Here is a 9,069-nt window from a genome sequence, read left to right on the forward strand (position 1 = left end):
GCACCCTACCGGGTGCTTTATCTTTTTTATTTTTAAAAGAGACAGGGTTTCGCCATGTTGTCCAGGCTGATGATCTCAAAATTCACAGAGTCAGGCAATCTGCCCATCTCCCAATCTGTAGTCCCCCTAAAGTGCTGGGACTACAGGCATGTGCCACCATGCCCAGCTATTTTTGTATTTTTTGTACAGGCAGGGTTTTGCCATGTTGCCAGGCTGGCCCCAGAACTCCTGAGCTCAAGCGATCCTCCTGTCTCAGCCTCTAAGAGTTCTGGGATTGCAGGAACAAGCCTCTGTGCCCAGCCTGTCTGAGTGATTTCCTAAAACTGTGCACTAAGAGTCATATATAAATGTACGATAACCACCTGACCCGACCCGGTGAGCCCCCTGTGTCAATCCCTCTTTATTCTCTATGTCAAGGGTTTGCTATGCATTTTTCATTCCAGAGTTTCCTTTCTTTGAAACAGGAAAAATGCCGTTGCCAATCAATTCAGGGGGATCCAGGATTCCAAGGCAGAACCCCAGGAGAAACCTTGGAGCAAACTACAAAAACTCAGACCAAGCAGCATAACAGAATCCCAGGTTGGAAGGGGCTTTCAAATGCAGCAAATTAAGCACCTCTGGAATGCAGTGTCCTCTCACCGCCAGCAAAATCCTTCAACAGGTTGGGGAGGATGAAAGCAGGGAGACCAGGTCTGAACAATGCCTTCCTTCCTCACTGGGGCCTGGGCCCAGCAAGGTGGGAGGGTGACACGCCAAGTTCAGTGACTTGAAAGGTTATGCAAATCCCTTCGGCTGCCTCAGGATCCCACTTCCGGACCGGCTAGCACCCTCTCACTCCTGCACTGGGGAAAAATGCCTGGCACTACCTCCCCGCTGCCCCCCGGAGTTCTGACAGACTGAGTGAACTTGTGTTCTGGAGCCCTCACTAGGCAGGAAGGTGGGCCTTGGGACAACCCTCAAAATAATGCAGCTGCAGCCCAGCCCCTCTAACTACAAAAAAGAGAAAGCCCACCAGGTGTGGTAGTATGAACCTATAATCCTGGCAGCTACTTGGGAAGCTGAGGCAGGAGGATCACTTGAGCCTAAGGGTTCAAGACCTGCTTGGGCAACACAGTGAGACACCCTGACTCTTTAAACACACACACACAGAGGAGAGACACTATAATCCCAGCCTTTGGGAGGCTGAGGTGGGCAGATCACTTGAGATCAGGAGTTCAAGACCAGCCTGGCCAACATGGTGAAACCCTGTCTCTATTCAAAATGGAAAAATTATCTGGGCGTGGTGACATGCACCTGTAGTCCCAGCTACTTGGGAGGCCGAGGCAGGAGAATCGCTTGAACCTGGGAGGCAGAGGCTACAATGAGCCGAGATTGCACCACTGCACTCCAGCCTGTGTGACAGAGTGAGACTAAGGCTCAAAAGAAAAAAAAATAAAAGGAAGCCAGAGAGCTCGAACGCCTCCCCTTCTCACCTGAAGTCCCAAAACTACACAGCAGCTGAGCCAGGGAGAACTCAGGGCCCTTCTTTCCACCATCAGGGTTCTGTGCTGCTTCCCGCAGTCTAACTAGTGGCACTTAACAAATGACCCCTACCGACTGCCCGGTCTTTCTGGGGCATTAACACCCACGTCGTCTGAGGTGGGAACAATAGCGACCCATCCACGGCTCTCAAAAAGCCACTCTACCAGGGATATGAAGCACTAAGTGGGTTGTGTGGCTGCCCTCTAAGTCCGCGGATGTTTTAATCTTCTTAAAATGCCTCCTCCAAAAGTCACTTGCCAAGGAGGTCACGTCACAAACGCTAGGAGACCTCCACTAGATATTTCTCCTGTCACCTTCACCCAAATGGCAAGGGGTTGAAAATGACGACAGGGCCTGGGCAGGCCCCTCCTGATTCAGGGTAGAGAAGATTCATTTCCATGAAAATTCGAGAGGCCTCCCAGTCCTCTGAAACTGCCTGGTTTCACAAAGGCTTAGCATTTGATAGTGGGGGGGAAAGGCCACTAGAAGCACATTTTGAAAGTTTCACAGTTAAAAAGATCCTTGTTCATTGATTGTGGTGGGGTAATTAAGCTAATCTAAACAAGGGGACCTTGTCTAGGAGTGGGTGGGGGAGGTGCAGCCGCTCAGGTCCTTTGCAGCAAAACCCACGGCAGACGCCTGCTTTTGGGGTCCTCTCTCGCCCCTTCCTTTCCACAAGGCTGCTCTTCAGCTGGGAGGTTTGCTCTGGTCAGATCTGTTTCTCGGCTCAGGTGGAGACAACCTTCTGATGGTGTCTCAGTACGTGTGGCTTCGTCAGCATAATTACGCAGTGATGAAAACCTGGGGAAGCTGAGGAGGCTAGCGCGCAGCAGTCCTCACCCATCATTAGCAGGAACGTGGCTTCCAGCACATTCTGGCTCCACAAATTACAGACATGACTCTGCCAGGGGTGTTCCCAAGGAGGGCACTGGCAATTTGGGGTTGCCTGCCACCTACAGTGCTTGCCAGTCACCCTCACTTGGTGCCAGGCCATGAGGCTGTCGGTCACAAACCACCCCAGCCAGCCACTGGGCTTCCGGGCCCTAGGGACCAGTGGGAGAGGGCACGGGGTAGGCTGCACCACTGTCAGAACGACAATCACACAGCCCGAGCCTCAGCGCTGCGCTCCCCTGTCCTCCCCTCCGCGCTCCTGACAACACAGATACAATCCATTCACCACCAAGAGCCTCAACATGGGCTGAAATACCTTCCTCGGCGCCTTTCCTCCATTGGGAAAGCGGGGAGCTGCCGCAGCCCTCTCCTCCCCTGCAGATCGGGGAGGACTGGGGCGGGATCTCAAGGCTCACGGAAAGGAGGCAGAATCCGGTTTACAGGATTGCTCCGCCCCTCCCCCACCCCCTCCTCTCCAATAAGCAAAGTTAGAGGGTGTTACATGCTGCAAGACACCTTGGAGCTCACCCAGTCCAATCTCTGATCTGCTTTCAGGATGCGAAAGGGCCGAAGCTGCAGCAGGCACCTCGGCAGGGCAGCAGGCCACTCCCCCCACGAGCCCCGGGAGGAGGCCACGGGCAGCCTTCCCCCTCCCTGCCCGGTGAACACCTGGGCCACAAAAATACATCTTTAAATACCCAGTGTGTATTTCAAACACATTTCCAACGATCTGCTCCTTTCCTTACAGCCACTGCCACAAAAACAATTAGTCTGAATGGGTGGGAAACCCTTGATGTGTAAACCGACCTAGTTCGTTCCCCAGCCTCTCCAGAAGCACACGAATTCTTTACTGCGCCTGAGTCTCCTCCACCCGAACCTGACGGCTGCCTCTCCTCAGCCTCAAGTGGCTTCTTCTAAACCTCTCCCAAGCATTAAATCATCTCTGCTCATCCTTTTAACACGCAGTTCAAACCTAGCAAAAAGGTGAGGAAATTATTCATTTTTTTAAAGGACCGTGGGTGTTACCTGCTCTGGCTGCCATGTGTTACACTCCCTAGCCTGTACGCCAATACTCCAACTTTTCGTTTTCTTACTTTTCCTTAAAACCAGCACAAAACAGCAGGAAAAGATTCCCAGCACGATCTACCTGTCCGCCCATGGCACAGGAAGCATGAGACCATGTGGGGAGCGAAAGTGCAGGGCGCTCTCAGTACCCCGGGCACATGCAGCGGCGCTTTTCCTCAGCAAAATGGGCTTCGATTCGGAATCTGCCAGCCCACAAGAATCATCTGACCCCACAACAATTACTTCAATCACTCATCTGGTAAACCCTCCTCGCTCCAGGTCCTAGACTGGAAAAAAACAGCCTCAGTAACAGTAATAATAAAAATGACAAGCCCTGTTTTGCTGGAGTCAGCTGAGGTATCAGATGGGAGTCAGTGGCTAGGTCTGTGAACCTGAAGCCACACTCCTTCGGTGACCCAGACTGGAGAGACACAAAACCCTCAGGCTCCTTAGGTGGTCAAGTGGCCCTTCCAAACCCTCCCTAGCCCCGGCCTTCTAGAATCATTCTGAATAGCTAACCAGGAGGCTGGGCCCCGTGTGGATCGGCCTCCGCTGGAAAAGCCTCTGCTGGATGTGCTCCAATCCAGAGCACACACCTGGGGGAGGAAAGGGTTAAGCTCAAAGGGGAAAAGGACAGGGGGTGCTGAGACGCAAAGATGCAGGGACTTCCACAGAGCAGGGGCTCTGGGCCTGGACGCACTGACGCCCTGGCCTCTTTCCTGCAGGAACAAGGTCGGCCTCGGGGAATCAAGGTGTCTTCAAAGGGACACACGGGAGGGCAGTGTCCATGAGACCAGGGCAGCGCCACAGTCCGGCGGTGCAGGCTGGGGGTCCGAGGTGGGGGACACGGGCTAGCAGTGCTGCGAGGAGCGTGCGCGCACCGGGGAGAGGGGAGGGTGGGAAAGAAGGGGAGGGGGAAGGGGAAGAAGGAAGTGTGTTCGGTTGGGAGGACCGGTACAGGCAGAAGGGCGAGGGGGCCACTTCGCCAGCGGTGGGTCACGGGCTGGATTCTCAGAAGTTAGAGACAGCAGGCAAGGGTGAGGAGGGCAGGGCAGGGTCAGGACCAGGAGTCAGGGGCGCCAAGCTCCTCTCTGGGTGGAGACATCCGAGGACCTGGGGTCGGGGGGACTGATGAGTGCGAAAGCGGGCCGGGTCCAAATGAAGGCGCGCGCCACGGGGTGGGGGCCGAGGGGGGTCAGGGAGGCTGCAGGGCTGGGGACCAGAGCAGGTGCAGTCCGGGAAGAGGAGGCGGGAAGGAATGGGGGCCCTGAGGAGCCAGCGCAGGCCGGGTCGAGGCAGGTCCCCTCCCCCGGAGAAGAAGGTGCAGGGCTGGGGCTGCGGCGCGGACCCGGCTTGGAGGCCGAGGCCGTGCGGGAGGCGGGGGTGGAGAGGCGGCAGATGCCCGGCGCCCAGGTGCGGGGTGCAGGGGGTGGCGGGCCGGGCCACTCACCTGTCTCCTCCGGCCGGGCCGGGCAGGGGCGGCGGGGGCGCGGAGCCCCGGGCGCACGGGGGTCGGGCTGCGGCGGCGGCGGCGGGTCCGGGCGGGGGCTGCTCCCTCGGCCGGCCGGCCGGGCGGGTCAGTCAGTCAGCGACGCGGGCGCGGAGGGAGCGCTGCGAGGCTGCGGCCGGCGCGCGGGGACAACGCCGCTTTATCGGGTCGGAAACAGCCGCTCCGCGCCGCTTCCGCTGACGCAGCGCCGGCCCCTGCGCCTCATGACTATGCAGCACCCGCCGCCGCGGGACCGGGATTCGGGGGCGGGGTCTGCGCCGCGCGCGCCTATTGGCCTCCGCCGCCGCCAGCCCCGCCCCCGAGAGGCAGCCCCGCCCTACCGCGCCCCTGCCCCGCCCCCGCGCGCGCCGCAGCTCCCGCCCCCGCCCCGTCGTGGCCCCGCCCCCGGGCCTAGCCCCGCCCCGCCCCTGCCCTCCTCCCGCTACGCCCCCGCCCCGGCTTGCCCCCTGTCCCCCAAAGCACTGGCCCCCAATCCACCCCATCCCTCTCTGCAGCCGCAGGAGGCGGCCCCCGCACGCCCCCACGCCCCCACCTTCTCTCCCCGCTCCTCCCCTCTCTCTCAGAGGGATCCTGCCAGCCGCGTGGCCCCGCCCTCCGGCAGCCCAGCCCCTTGGCAAGCACCTTTCTCCCCTGCCCCCCCGCCCCCCCGCCCCCCCTGTCCCCCCTGCCCCCCCTGCCTGTGGCGCGGCGAGGTTGTCCCCATCTAAGTGCTGCAGCCCCTCCTCCGCTGCAGAGGAAAACTCTCCCGTCTTCCCCTCCCTGCCACCCTCCGAACACCTCCTGCCTGGTCCCGGGCCACCCCCGTCCCTGACTCCCCCAACGTCCCTCCGGCCCTCTCTCCAACCTGGAGGGCAGGGCAGGACGAAGACCCAACGTGGAGCTTCCGGAGGCTGGGCCTCCCTCTCAGGCTTGGCCCTTGCCGGGGGCACTGATCCGTCTCTCCCCACGTGCAGAATAGCCGCAGTCCCTACCGCAGGGCTGCTGGGAAGCCCCATCAAGACAAGGTCTGGGTAGACTACTTTAATAGACAGACGTGATGGACTGAGGTCAACCCTGTGAACGTCCTAGCCCTCTGCCCTTGCCGGGGTTTAAATGGCTTTGGAGGAATTACTTCACTTCTCAGAACGATGGTGTCCTCATCTGTAAAATAGAAATCATAAGATTCCTCTTACCAGTTGCTAAAAGAATCTAGAAGTGAAGTGTGCAGTAGCATCTCCAAAGCATCCCAAATGGGAAAATCTGACAATATCAAGTGTTGACAAGGAAGTGGAGCAACTGGAACTCCCAGACACTGCTGGTGGGAAGGCAAAGTGGTACAACCACCTTCAAAATCTTCTTAAAAGGCCTTGATTACTCAGCAGTTCTGCTCCTAGGTACACAGGTAACATCGTATTCCTGTTGCTAGCAGCACTGTTTATAATTGCTCCAAACTGGAAACTACCCAAATGTTTGTCAGCCATTGAATGGATAGGTAAATTGTGATATAGTCACAAAGCAGAATGACAGTGAATAACCTACAGCTGCACATGGTAACATGGATGACTCTCACAAATGATGTTGAGCAAAATAAGCCAGAGGATAAAAAACATATACATTTCCATGTGGATAAGGTGGTAGAAGGTATATATGGTGGTAGCAGTCAGGATAGTGGTTACCCTTGCAGGGAGGGGTGCCAGAGCCAGAAAGCAGGGCACAGAGGGCATGTCTGGGGGCTGGCTGTGTTCTGTATCTTGGTCTGAGTGCTGGTTACAGTGCTCAGTTTGTGATGACTTCTCCAGTTATGCAGTCAAGATGCATGTGCCTGCTGGGTTCATGCCTGTGATTCTAACACTGTGGAAGGCCAAGGCAGGTGGATTGCTTGAGCCCAGAGGTTCTAGACTGGCCTGGACAACATGGCAAGACCCTGTCTCTATTTTAAAAAAAAAGAGGAAGAAGAAGATATGTGTGTTTTTCCATGTGTGCACAGTATCTCAACAATGGGGTTAATAAGTACATCAACGGTCTATAGACAGAGAACCCAAAGCAGCATCGGACGCATCATGAGTGCTCAACCTTTACATCTGCTTCCTTGGTGATTTTTGACTCCAGGGGCCAAAAGATGGAGATAGCTGCAATTCCAGCTATGCTGTGAGCTAAGTGTGTGAGCCCGGGCACCTACTTAACCTCCCTGAGTCCTCTTCTAGAAGTGAGCATTCTAATAGTACCCAGTTCACAAGTTGTCATGAGCTTAAACGAAATAACAAAATAATGATTTTTAGAAAGACAATACAATCAAGAGGATAGAATAGGTAAAGACTTTGTTTATTCACAAATTGCTGGTATTGATTAAATTGTCTTCATTGCCATTCATGCAGCAACCAACTACTGAGTGTGTGCCTACTATGTGGCACATGCTTGCCAGTTCCTAGTACTGGAGCTGGAAGTGCGATCCCGTCCCTCTCCTTAAGGAGCCGATGGTGGGGAACGTGCCAGACATGGTAGCCACAGAGCCCAGTGTGGGGTCAGCCTTGTAGTAGGTGCTCCAGAAATATTTCTTGGGTCTGGGCATGATGGCTCATGCCTGCAATCCCAGCACTTCAAGAAGCTGAGGCAGGTGGATTGCTTGAGCTCAAGAGTTCTGGACCAGCCTGGGCAACATGGCAAAACCCCATCTCTATGAAAAATACCAAAATTAGCTGATTGGGGCAGTGGGCAGCTGTGGGCCCAGCTACTTGGGATACTGAGGCAGGATGATCACTTGAACCTGGAAGGCAGAGGTTGTAGTCAGCTGAGATCTTGCCACTGCACTCCAGCATGGGCAATAGGGTGAGACCCCATCTCAAAAAAAAAAAGTTGTTAGAAAAGTTGCTAGAAGAGTAACTGAATACAAGTATAAAAGTGTGTGCACCAGCCTGGCAATGTAGCTAGACCCCATCTCTACAAAAAAATTCAAAAATTAGCTGGGTGTGGTGGTGCATGACTATAATCCCAGCCACTCGGAAGGCTGAGGCAGGAGGACCGCCTGAACCTGGGAGTTCAAGGATACAGTGAGCTGTGATTGCATCACTGCGCTCCAGCCTGGATGACAGAGCAAGAAAAAAAAAGAACAAAAGTGTAAGCATGAAGTCTGACGTGAGTGAGACTTAGAAGGCAGTTTCTAAGCCTGAGATGTGGGAACGTCCAATTAATTTACTTCTATAATCTGGAGTTAAACAGAGATCACAGTAAGGTTAAGGAAAAGTATATCCCCACTGTCCAAGCACCCCAATGTGTGTATGTGTGTGTGCGTGCATGTATGTACGTGTGTGCGTGTGTGTGCATGCGTGTATGGGAGGATAGGGGCAGGGCCACCCTGCAGCACTCTCTGCCCAGCCTACCCAGCGGCAGCCACCAAGAAGGGTGAGATGTGTCTGCGGCCTTGGCCCCACTGTCCAGCTGCCTGTGGAAGCCTGGGAATGGAATCCTTAGGGCCCTGCCAACGTCTTTGCCCCACTCCACCCCTCCTTAGTTGGCTGGTCCCCCAGTCGTGTGAGGAGAGAGCTTGATACAGGGGAAGCCCTCTTGCCTGAGAGTCAGAAAGACCTGGACTCTGGCCTGGCTCCAAAGCAGGTGTGCCCGAGCCCTTAGCTGTCATGGGTGTGTGACCTATGTAGTCACACATACCCAGTGCTCAGAATAACTCCACGCTTGGCTGTCACCCGCCTTAAGCACTTCTTTTTTTTTTTTTTGAGGCGAAATCTCCCTCTTGGCCCCAGGCTGGAGTGCAATGGTGCAATCTCTGCTCACTGCAACCTCCTCCTCCTGGTTCTAGCGATTCTCCTGCCTCAGCCTCCCGAGTAGCTGGGATTACAGGCATGGGCCACCGTGCCCAGCTAATTTTTTCATATTCTCAGTAGAGATGGGGTTTCACCATGTTGGCCAGGCTGGTCTCGAACTCCTGACCTCAGGTGATCCTTCTGCCTCAGCCTTCCAAAGTGCTGGGATTGCAAGCGTTAGCCACCACGCCTGGCCTAAATGCTTCTTAAAAGCTGACCTGGTGTGGATAGCTCCTGCCTTGGTTGAAAAGGCAAGCCTCCCCTCTGTGAACCTCGTGGCGAACATGC

The 9,069-nt window shown here is 55.6% G+C and overlaps 1 protein-coding gene across 2 annotated transcripts in view; it reads right to left on the reverse strand.

Annotated features, from left to right (window-relative positions):
* SLC45A4 (solute carrier family 45 member 4) overlaps positions 1–5,131 on the reverse strand; it is a 104,430-nt gene extending 99,299 nt beyond the window's left edge. Inside the window, exon 1 of one of the 2 annotated variants that reach the window (XM_017511447.2) lies at positions 4,928–5,131. The gene's annotated coding sequence lies outside the window, so the exon portion shown is untranslated. Of the gene's footprint in view, positions 1–2,728; positions 2,821–4,927 lie in introns of those variants that run through there. The other variant, XM_037732475.1, reaches the window with a different exon arrangement.
* Positions 5,132–9,069: the final 3,938 nt, after the last annotated feature.

Source organism: Cebus imitator, unplaced genomic scaffold, assembly GCF_001604975.1.
Source record: "Cebus imitator isolate Cc_AM_T3 unplaced genomic scaffold, Cebus_imitator-1.0 Scaffold449, whole genome shotgun sequence".
Classification (NCBI taxonomy): Eukaryota; Metazoa; Chordata; class Mammalia; order Primates; family Cebidae; genus Cebus; species Cebus imitator.